The following is a 13,030-nucleotide window of genomic DNA, read 5'->3' as shown; positions in this document are numbered from 1 at the left end:
GCTTCATGTACTCTTGAAATAACAATATATAACAAATGTACTGTGAGACAATACATTACATTCCTAACTGCATTAGGCTTAGCCCCTCACTGACACACTTCAAGGGAAACTTTGTTGTGTGAATGGGTAACAGACTATACACACCTGGGATCATGTGTCCCAGAACCATACAGCCAGGGGGTGGGGGAGCCTGTCCAGTTTGATAGCTGCAAGACCTGTCGGGGGAATTGAATGGTGTTGAATTGCCATATCAACATGCCCTCTTTAGATCACTAAGTGCCCCTATCACCCTCAACAACCCCAGTCTTCAACAGCTTCCAGCAACTCTGCCTGGAATTGCTTCATTTTCTATGCTTGACAGAGGCTCAGTTACTTCATCAATGATGCGGGGAAGGACAATACACTGTTGCTATGCTTCTAATTGCCCTTGGGCAGATAGGTTGTAGGTTATCTGTGAACCTCTGACCATCACAGCCATAATATGTGAATAAACAGACCTTCAGATCACAATATACAGTGTGAACTCACCATGTAGTCAGGAAACAGTTGAGTACAATAAGAACATACAGAACATTGATACTTAGTCACTCCAAAAGCCTATCTTGGAAGCTAGAAGACTTGTATAAGATTAAGGCTTTCTATTACTTATCACTACATTACCTACAGGGGAGATGAAAAACAAGCACAGATGGGGAACATGCATGCAGTGATACCATATCGGCCTATGTGTCAACCTTACACTTTGGAATACTGGCCAAGGCTATTGGTGCCCCCATGGTGCCTTATTTAGGAGACCCTCAAAGGTGAATACCAGCTCCATAAACAGCACAATAGCAGATTCAATGAGGATTATGCTACTCAACACCAGGGGTTGTGATCACAACATGTATGCACTCACAGCACTCTTCAAGATGGACAACATCAACATCTGTTCATTAACTGAAATCTGTCTTAAGGCTCCTGAGAGCACAACAGCACTACCAAACTACAACCCATACCACACATTTCAGCCACAGAACATGGACTGACAGATATGGAGAGGCTGTATTCATATTCATCAGGGATACTTACACCTCCAGGTTAGTGAGGCAGCATGATAATTCTGTGATCATCCATGTGCAGCTAACATCAGCCACAACTGCAATGTGGAATGTGGCCTGCTACGGATCACCCTCCATGACCCAGGACCTCCACGCCACCTATCTGGAGACAGTGGAGAACATGACAGTCCTAACGCACATCCTGGCATTGGTCAACGCAACAACCATACCATTAACTGGGAAACATACTCTGGTACTCACTTCCATGACCAGCGCTTCCTGGAATGCATCACCTCATATGCCCTGTATCAGGTGGTACCCTCCCTATTGTGGGGTGGAAACTACTAGATGTGGTCATCACCAACATGGGCAACAGGTGCACCTCAGCACAGGTTAACCGATCACTGGTTAGATCTGACCATGAACTATTCACTGTTCCCACACCCTAGCATCTCCCCCACCCATGGATACCACAGTGTATACCTTTCCTACAGCTAAATTTACATTAGTAGTGATAGGGGTGGGGGATTTCACAGCCCCCATGCTAAGGGGAAACACTGCTCAAGATACAGACAGATTTACAGATGCAGTCTATAAGCACCTACATGGATGTATGGATCATGCCATCACTGGTAAACCAAGATTCACTCCTCCTAGACAAGGACACCAGTCTGCTGGACCTCTGCAATAAACAGGCTATACTACAGATGTAGGACAGTGTTCCAGGCACACAGCAAATCCACGAAGAGCAGACATCTGTGTCCACTATTAGTATGATACGTAGGTCCCTCATGACATCATCCAAGGCTAACATCAACAGGAGAATACACAAGGATTCAAAAGATAACCACAAAGCCTTCTTAGGCTATGTCAAGAATCTACATGGTGACTCACATATTTGCACTGTGCCGGTGAAATATAGCACAAAATATGCTGACCCTACTGATATCGCCAACATCCTTGCAGGTATATTCGGTGCATACTTCAGCCCCTAAAGAACCCACAACACTACCTGAACGGTACAGTATCCAAACCATCAGAGACACATAGGTGGAAATGGCCCTCTCTAATAGCAGAACAGAGTGTCAATGGAGGCAGATGTTGACCCAGACTGCATCTTGCAAACTGTACAAGACAACCTGCCCCCCACCTAATTAAGCATTCCTGCCAATACAATGGCACATGGCAATGGTTATTCCACTCCATCACAATGAAATCACAACTGACCATGGTAACTACCACCCCATAAGCCTGACTACCTGGTCTGCAATGGTATGGTTCGCATCCTATTGGCACTCATTAACAATGACATTGGTAACCTTCGAACATGAGAGCCAACTCAGGTCAGCTTGGTTGAGTGCAGTTCATGCCTACTGAACCTGTTTGACATCTTACATTCAGTCACCAAGACATTAGATGATGGGGGAGGTGGTTCACACATACTACCTGGACCTCACCAAGGCTTTTGACACCATGCCCCACTCGGGTATTATTGATAAACACACCAGCCTGTACATTAATCCATACATCACAGGTTAAGTTGCCAATGGGCTTACACACAGAATCCACATGGTACAACTAACGGTCTCCAGGTCCAACTCTTGAACAGTCACGACTGGTGTCCCACATGACTCAGTCCTGGGAGTCCTACTGTTTGGCATATACGTATCAGATGTACAGGCAAACACAGGGGGACTACAGCAGACCATGTCTGGCAATGACTGCAAACTGGGAGCCATGATTGATAGTCTAGCTGACACGGACATCCCTCAAGGGGCCTCACAGAGAACATCACAGGGTGCCAACGACATGGCCTCCAGCTAAGCGCCACTAACTGCATGGTTATTCCATTGTGGAACTGGCACCCAAATATTAACACATCAGCAGCAGCCACTTTAATACAAATGAGGTAATGGGGTATCTGGGGACTAAGGTAGATAGTGATCTCCCCTGTAACAATCATATCTCCACAGTAGTTAGGACATCCTTCTTTGTAAGCCATCTGATTACTAAAGGATTCTCATCTGGACATACTGGGGTTATAGTGCCCTTTTACTCATCACTCATCAGTCCCATCATAGGGTATTATAACCCATGTGGGATGTACCTCAGAAGACATGTCCAACAGCTGGGGGGTCCACGAATGTACCTCACCAAGGGGAATACTGTCCTCCAACATATGACATATGCAGCCGGACTGAATAAACTCCTGCTTTACTCAGTGGGTAACAGAGATGATCTCGGCTGGCCAACACAGCCATGTTGAACTCAGACTTGATGGATATGCTCCACCTATGGGAATCCATGTCACAGTGAGCCACACACTGTAGTGAGCTGACCTTGCCACAACAATAACTGGAAGATGCTGGAGGGACAGCTGCCTGTCACAGACACTCCCTATACTTTGGAACAACATCCCTACCTACATTATACAGAACTTCTCACTAACACTCTGCAAGAGAAACCTGGAAGGGTGGATGGGGAACAGTAGATGCACCCCAGGGAACCTGCCATTGGCTCTGCTCCAAAGAGGAATGGTTAATAAATCAATGGGGTGGCAAAAGCTGACACATTTTGGTTGGCCTTATGAATGGCCTCTGGCAGTTGGCCAAGTACCTACCTATGTATCTATACATACAGTATCTGCATATGCTGATAGCTTAATTTACTGTTCAGGTGTTGACTTACCTTGTGCCAATGGCTGTTGTGTGTGCAATTGTTGAGGGCTGCCTATGTTGGATGCACACAGTAGACTGCCTATACATGACAATTTACAGGTAGTCTTGTGTGTGTGCCATCCATTTTTACTGTGTGTGCAGGTGGAGAAAGGTGTCAATTCCTAGGTGCCTACACTGTCAGTGTGTGTGCTATATGTTCCCTCTTTTCCAAGGCATGGGCATACTGGGCATGCCTCCATCTGCCTACTGGGGCTCGCTCAGGGTGTTCATGGTCTGAGTACCTCTGTGCCTGTGGGGCTCTTGGCAATGGTTGTGGGCTGTGAGGGCCTTCATTATTCTGTCCCTGCTGCAGCTGTTTCCGCAGAACAATATTGTATAGCATGGCGCACACTATGAAGATGTGGGCACATGTGCCTGGAGAGTACTGCAAGGCTCCACCAGATATGTCCAAGCAACGGAACTGTGATTTCAGCATCCCAAACACACACTCTATGATGATTCTAGTTTGTGCGTGTGCCTCATTATGGCACTCCTGCATGGGTGTGTGTGCATTTTTAATGGGAGCCATCATCCATGGTTCCAGTGCATAGCCAGCATCCCCCACCAGGTGGCCATTTGGGATGTTCCCCCCTGGCAAATAACCAATGCAGCTGTGAGGCATGCCAGATGTGGGAGTCGTGATAGCATCCAGGGCTGCCAGCACACAAATCCATGATAATGCCCAGGGCATTGCACACAACCTGGCAGTTGATGGAGGCATATCCCTTGTGGTTTATTTAGTGCTTACCCTGCTAAATGGGTGTTGACTTGATGTGCATGTGCGTGCAGTCTATTGCACCCAGTACCTCCGGGTATTCTGCCACACGGTGCAAGAGACGCATATTGCTGGCCAACTCCTTCTGCTTTCGGGGGAAGTATATGTGATAATTGGCATGTGGTAATATGGCATCCAGGAACTGGTGTAGTACCCTGGATGCTGATGCCTGTGAGATCCCCATGATATCTCCAGTTGGTCTTTGAAAGGTACTTGTAGCTAGTATTCTCAAGTTTACACATACCTTCGTATCCGCTGGGATGGGCTCCTCTCTGTTTGTTCTGGCTCTGAGGCGTGGCTGGCACAGCTTCACAAGTTGCTGTAGGGTGTCCCTGTCCACCCTGTTACACTCTATTATCTCTAGATCATGTAGCCCCTGGTAGGTTACCCTGGGTCTGAACACTATCCTCCTCCTCTGGTGCATGCAGTGGTCATGTGCATCATCCTCCACACCATCTTCAGTCTCTAACACATGCTGGTGGATCAAAGCTATGGCAGCCCCTAACATGTACATAATAAAAGTTCCCCATCTGTATACACCACTGGTGCAGAGTGTATGGGAATACACAAATGTGTGTAAGGTGCTTTCACACTTTATAGTATTGTGCTATGGATGCTGCTGATGTAAGTGGGTGTGTGAACTATTCCAGCTGCTGCATGTCTTAATTATGGGTTTTGCAATGAGTACTGCAAGTGTGGGGTTTTTACTGTGGAGAGCTACTTGCCTGCCTTGATTAATCTGTTGCCCTTTAATTCACTTTTAGACCTGGATCCCCTTCCATTATCTGGCATGCATCCACCTGCTGTCTTTCTTGTTTTGTACTTTCCCTACCCAGTCATGGTGAAATGTGCCTTGTAGCTGATATACTGCATATCGCCTTTGTTTTGCTTTGACACTTTGCTGTTTTCTTTGCAGTACAGCCCCTCCCCTTCCCTGTTCTGCAGGTAGCTGCTTGCAGCCTTGTTAGCTGTTGTCAATGGCCCACTGTAGACTCCTACGTGTTACTTAGTCATTTATACTCCAGTTTCACTGCTGCGGCATTTCCTTATTTCTTTCCTATATCCTTCCTGTTTCAGCTGCAGTGCACACCACGCATACCTATTTACCAGGTTTATGTGCATTTTCATCTCTGTTCACATGCATACTCGCTTACATTGAGTTCTCTCAGCTAAGCATAGCTATGGGCAATTCGACACACCCCTATCCTGCGGCTTTGCCTAGCTAGGGGCAGACTGGTTTAGCAATGCTCCAATGTGCTTATAGCAATGGCCATACAACCCTCCCATGATGTCATCTTTATTCTAAGGGCTCACCTCGGTGTTATAACGCTATGCTGTGAGGTGCATCCTTACACTAGCAAGGAATCTGTGATTCACTATTACTCCTCTCATTTGCATGGCATTACCTACTAATTCCTAGCTACTGTGCATAACACTGTCACTGCCCCTTAGCAACCCTTGCGTCATGAGTATGGTGTAGCATGACTGCCATTGACTATTATGGTGAAATCGTGATATGTTTTCATTGCAGTTTTATTCTATATTTTTATATATTCCTTGCGATCCCCTTTGCGCACTGCTGCCCTGCGCTTCCATGTCACGATAGTGCGACTATATATATTAAATGTTAATTTTATATTTTGTACATTTTGTTATGCCAATGGCTATATATTTAGCCATTGGCATATATTAATATTATAATACATGTGTTTGGTCATCTGTCATGGCTCCGATTTTATGCTTGCAAAAATGTAAACCATTTTCTACGGTTTACATTTCTGCATGCTTACACTACACCTGCACCATTTCCTGAATCACTACATACCTTAATTTGTATTCTACACTGCTGCACATGGGGTAATTAGCATACAAGGCTCAGGATTTGTGCAGGTGTAGCGTACACAGGTAGTGCATATGGAAACAGCTCATACCAGAATTGCTTGGTGGCCATATTTGTTGTTAGAACGCCGACTCTACGCCTGCACCTGGTGCAAGTTTCATGAATCCCGGGGATAATCAATATAAACTATAATGCAAGTCTTGAGAAGATTAAAAATCTTATAATAAAACTGAACAAATTTCTGTTTACAATGAAAGAAAGACTGTTGATCATAAACATAATATTACCCAAAATATTGTATATAATACAATCCTTAGCACTACCTGTTCTCAAACAATATATAAAATAATGCAATTCATTAAAAATAATACCCAAATTTCTTTGGTATCCTAATAGATGTAGATTGGCACCTAAACATCATCAACATAGCCGGTTTAATGGTGGGATAAGTTTGCCTGACATAGAATTATACTCTGGGCAGGATTCACGAAGGCTTGCATGGAGTGTAAGAGACGTGTAACACTCCATGCAAGCCTCGCGATCCAGGAACAGCCCGAAACTCCGTGTAAGAGACCAGCTAAAACGTCTCTTACACGGACTGGGCGTGGATATGCTAAATACCTCACTTGCAGCCAAAAGGCATACAAATGAGGTAGAGTAGCGATCCACGAAACAGAAAGCAGCCCATGTAAGAGGCGTTTTAGCAGCAGAAATGTACTCAGTTGACAACTGAGTACATTTCTGCAAAAATCACAATGGAGCCATGTCAGCTCCAAATAAAGGGTGCATATGTGTCAGGCAGCATGTCAATGGCCAAATATGTGGCCATTGGCAAGGTACCCCAATGCAAATATTAAAAAAAAATAAAAAAAAGATGTTTAAACGCAGCGCAGCCCCACGCAAATGGGCTGTGCTGTATAAAACATAAAAATGAAGGTTATAAACCCACAAATGTAGGTTTTATGCAATACATGGAATGACAATGCAGGGACCAGCAGGCCAAAAACAACATGGCCACCGTGTAGTGGTTGCTAAGGGGGGAAGTTGAGTCTAAGACATGTAACTAAGCATTAGTAGGCAATCTGATGTAAATGAGGGTTAGGATACTGAATCCCACAGTCACATAGCAAATGAGCACATTCTGAGTAGTGTAAGCGATACATAAGGGGGAGGAATAGAGTAGGATATAGGTGACATCACAGGGGGGAATGCTAGAAAGAAATGCAGTTCATTGGAGGTCAGTGTTACTTGACAGATGACAGACACAGATCATGGAAAGAGGAGTGCCACAAGATAAGCATGGGAAAGTCAAGAAATGGAAGGTGTACACTGTTACTTACACCAAAGTTTCTTGCTGGGCCTGCATGCGCACGTGTGTGCACCATGAGACGTGAGTAGGACAGTGTGCGCATGTGTAAGGCAGACTGAGCATGTGGGAGCATGTTGGCAGATTTGTAACACTGTTTGCGCTGGTGTGCTCGTGTTTTAACCCGAATAAGCAGATTCTGAACCGTGTAAGCATGTGTGCGTGCGTGTAAGCCACTGTGAGCATGTTTCTGCTGGTATGCATGCTGCTCCCCCCTGAGGAAACATAAAGGAAAAAGGAAGTGACAGAATTAGTAGGAAGCTAGCAGGGAATACTGCTGGAGCTAGCAGGTGAAAACAATTAGCAGCAGGCAATTACACAGGCAGAATAGTAGCTCAGCCAAGCACCTAAAACTCTGCAAACAGCAGTGCAGGATGTATCTCTCAAGAGACACTGCAAGACAGGAGTAAGCTACTAGAAGTGAAAACTGAAAAAGCTGAACTCAGAGCAGAAATGCTAGAGGCTGCCATAGCTGTCATAATGAGACATAGGCGACTTGCTGAGGGTGGTGACAATGCAGATGGTGCCAGACAACCCACAGTGAGGAGACGGAGAAGAGTGTACAGGCCCAGGGTCACCTACCACGGGTTACATGAGCTGGAGATAGTAGAGCACTATGGAGTGGACAGAGACCTCCTGCAGCAAATTGTCAAGCTATGCAGGCCACCCCTCACACACAGAACCTACAGAGGAGAACCCATCCTAGTGGAAACCAAGATATGTGTTGGCCTAAGAATACTAGCTAAGGTACCTTCCAGAGACCAACTGGTGATATGATGGGGATATCACAGGCATCAGCCTCCAGGGTACTGCACCAGTTCCTGGATGCCATGTCAGCACATGTCGGTGATCATGTATATTTCCCCAATGCCCATGAGGTATTGACCAGCAATATGCGTCTCTTCCAGCAAATAGCGGAATACCCTGAGGTAGTGGGTGCAATAGACTGCACGCACATACGCATCAAAGCACCAGCCGGTGAGCGGGGTAGGGCCTACATTAACCACAAGGGCTTCCCCTCCATCAACTGCCAGGTTGTGTGTGATGCCCAGGGCATAATAATGAATGTGTGTGCTGGCTGCCCTGGGAGCTACCATGATTCCCACATCTGGCATTTGACGCAGCTGTACCAGACATTTGCCAATGGGGACATCCCATACGGACACCTAGTGGGGGATGCAGGTTATGCACTGGAGCCGTGGCTGATGACACCCATCAGAAACACACACACACACCTGAACAGGAATGCCATAATGAGACACACGCACAAACACGTAATGTAATAGGGCATGTGTTTGGGCTGCTCAAGTCATGGTTCCAGTGTCTGGACACATCTGGTGGAGCCTTGCAGTACTCCCCAACTACATGTACCCAAATTGTCATGGTATGTGCTATGCTAGATAATATGATCTTGTGAAAACAGCTGCAGCAGGACCAGCATAGGGCCGGGCCAAACAGCCCCCCACCATTGCCAAGGCCATCACAGGCTGAGCGTGACTCGGAGGAGGAACAACCTGAGCCTGCCCCAGTAGGCAGAAGGAGGCATGCCCAGTATGCCCTGGCCTTGGCAAAGAGGCAATGCATAGCACATACACTGGCTCAGTAGGAACCCTGGGAATGATACCCCCTCTGACTCACTCAAATAATAACAGGGATGCCTAAAATGACATGACCTGCTCACAAACATGTACAGGGAGTGTAATATGTGCATCCGACAGAGGCAGCCTTGCAGCACCACCTGAGGCATGAATGCCATGTGTTAAGTAATGTAACACCATGTACTATATGCACACTTGAGGACCCTGACTAACATCCACCCTCACCAAGCATGAAGTCACAATATGATGATGGGATGATCATTTACAATAATTGGCTGAAGTAATGCAGTTAGTCAAAGGGGAGCCAATGTGTTTCAGCCTGGGAAGACATGCTGAGCATGACATGATGCACCACCTGCTAGAGGTGGCGTGCACCTATCACTCCAGGCCCCATGGATACTGGCAAAGGCTGTCAGTACCCACAGCGTGCCCTGAATAGGTAAGTCTCAAAACACAAACCCACCTTCATAGGTACCACAAGGGATAGGAATCTAGATGTAATGCTACCCAATGCCAGAAGTCTAAACAGCAAGATATGTGCAGTGTAAATGCACACAGTATGGAGAATGTTGATATCTCTCCTGTAACAGAAAACTGGGTCAAGGCTCACATCAGCACCCTAACACTACTAGGTTACACCTCATACTGTGCTGTACAGCCTCAAAACATGGAACAAGCTACAAAAGGAGGGTGACTAGCAATAATTGTCAAAGATACCACACCCCCATGTTGGTACCACAAAAGAAGCAGCATGGACTAGCCATGGTCAAGTACCAGTGGCTAAAACCGCCTCCCAGTATATAGCCTGCTGCAGACTACTGTCCTAACACCAGGAACTGCACCTGGCCTATGTTGGAATACATGAATATATCAAGCCCCCCCAAACCACATTATATTGGTTGACTGAAAATACCCAGACATACAATGGGAGCATTATACTAGCACCAACACAGTAGGAGAAAAGTTCCTAGAATCCATAAACCAAAATGCCCAGGAACAACGTACCACTCCCACAAGAGGGGTAAGCATACTGGATGTGATAATCAGCAACATGCGTACTGGATGGCAAGATGAGAAGTGTATCCCTCACTGGTAAGAACAGACCATAGAGTAATCACACCGGATATACACATCCTGACCACAGTCCCTGGCCAGAAAACCACAGTGAAAAACATGTGTAAAGCATAAGTTGCACCCCTCCAAACTGATGTAGAATCCACTAAAGGCCCTGTGCAGGTGCAAAATATGGGACACACCGCAGAACCTGTTATACAGGCTTTCCATGAACACAGCCAGGAATGCTTGGATTATGCAATCACAAATAACAACAAGACACAATGCCATACATGCAGGCATCTGGCATGCTGGACTCCAGCCATTACCAAACAATGCAAGAGAATGAGGAAGCTACTACATGATAGAGCAAACATAAAAAGGGAAGTAATCACTGATCAGTAGTATGGCAATAAAATATGTCCACACATACAATCCACTAAGGCCAGCTACAACAAGTAGAATCTGTGAATCCTGAGGCAATGTTACACCTGCCCCAAGTACACAGACAACCCTCACCTCCCCCCAATAAATACAAATATATGTGAGAGATGCAACCATTTATCCAAACCGGAGACTGATCTCCCCCAACTCAGTACTGTCAAAACTAGTCAGGAGGAGAAGGTAACCACACACACCACAAACCCAGTCCCACATAGACCTATTACAACTGTAAACCAAACACATAAACACAGAAAAACATTCCCGGAGGCCCTAATTACAAACACACCACACCAACAGAGGCCTCCAAAGCAGACCCCCAAGCAACCACAACCTCCAAACATAGCACATGCAACACATAGTACACAAAGCTGGTGTGCCAAACAGTCACAGGCCAGAAGGAGAAACAACATGCCTGATACAGTTGTAATAGGTGTCTTTATAGGCAGACACACTGCTGTCCCACTCACCAGACTGAATAAGGGAAAGGGTACAGTAAGCTTCCTGTAGGCTGCTACAATACGCCACATAACACAAGTACGCAAGTCACCCCAAAGCAAGTAGAAATATGATGCAGTCATTGTCCATGCTGGTGTGAATGACCTGAGATGTACCTCCCTGGACTACATGAAAAGAGACATGGATGAGCTCTCTGAGTATGTACTCCAGGCCGGTATGACACTGGCCATTTGCAGCATCCAACCCTCACCAAGAATGATGCCACAGTACAAACACAGAATGATCAGCTTTAACAGGTGGCACAATTACAGCTGTCAGTCCAGGAGGATCTAATGTCTGTCTACTTGAGATGTCATGCATGACAAGCCATGCTGCTGTTCCAGGGACGGCTTGCACCTGTTACCCCTGGGTGTCTGGATATTGGATAAGGCTTTTGCCACCTCCATAGAGCCGTACGTAGGCAAGGCCAAAAAGACTAACCCACCACCCTAGAAAACATAAGTGGTAAGAAACATAAGGGTAATGCTGACCAATGCCAGATGTGTAAACTGCAATATGCATGCTCCTGAGGCACTTCCCAGTATGGAGAGCATCGATGTCTGTGCAGTGACAGAAACCTGCTGCAAGCCTACTGACAGCACACCAGCACTAACAGGCTATACCTCATATCATGCGTTATGGCCACAACACCTGGACCAAAACATCAAAGGAGGGGGAGTATCCATATGCAGCACAGACACCCATACGGCCAGTTAACTGACAATGCACGAAGCAGCGGAGACCACCCATGTGCACCTAACTGTAGTCAAAACTGCTGTACAGTCTGTAGCATGCGACAGACCACACTCTCACACACAGGAACCCCACCCAGACATCCTGAAGACACTGGACAGTATGAATATCCCACCAAATACCAAACAAGGTACTCACAAATTACCACATAGGTGGTAAACCATTATGTATGCAAGGCGTAATCAGGGACCTAGGGACACAAGTCGACAGTAACCTGTTATGTGACACTCACAATGCCAGTGTGGCTAGGAAGACTGTCTATATTGGACACCGTATCATGAAAGGATTCACATCTACATCAACAGAGGTCATTGTGCCCCTGTACTGTTCTCTTATCAGACCCATAATCTAGTACAATGACTCATATGGGATTTACTTTGCCTGACACCTGCAGTGGTTAGAAAGACCTCAAAGGTACCTCACCAAGAGGACAAAGGGTCTCAAATATATGTCATATGCTGCCTGGCTGTAGACACCCCAGCTGAATGCAGTCACAGACTGCCTACACAGAGGCATTGTATGTCTGTTGTACAAGACCATGTCCAACACAGGAGTAATGGACATGCCCCACCCCAGGAAATCAAAGCCATTGGAGCTGTGAGAGTGACAGATGTCAACCTCAGCACATCATGAAATTGGATGTGCTGGAGGGACAGATACATAACCCAGAGGCTCCCCACACCCTGGAACAGGATCTCACTCCATTTTAGGCAGAGCCCCTCATTGACACCCCTCAACAGGAATATTGCCAAGTGGATGGATGATCGTAGATGTACACTGGGGGTCTTCACTATGTCACATCCAGACAGAGGCACAGTAAAGTAAATCATAAATGGCCATAATATTCACATAGCAAGGGGCGGCAAAAGACACACACACTCTGGCTAGGCTTACTAATGCCCTAGGGTGGATAACCTAGTATGAACCTATGAACTTATGAAGATACAAA

Source organism: Protopterus annectens, chromosome 7.part1, assembly GCF_019279795.1.
Source record: "Protopterus annectens isolate FY-2018-M chromosome 7.part1, PAN1.0, whole genome shotgun sequence".
Classification (NCBI taxonomy): Eukaryota; Metazoa; Chordata; order Ceratodontiformes; family Protopteridae; genus Protopterus; species Protopterus annectens.
Note: the sequence above shows the minus strand (reverse complement) of the source record.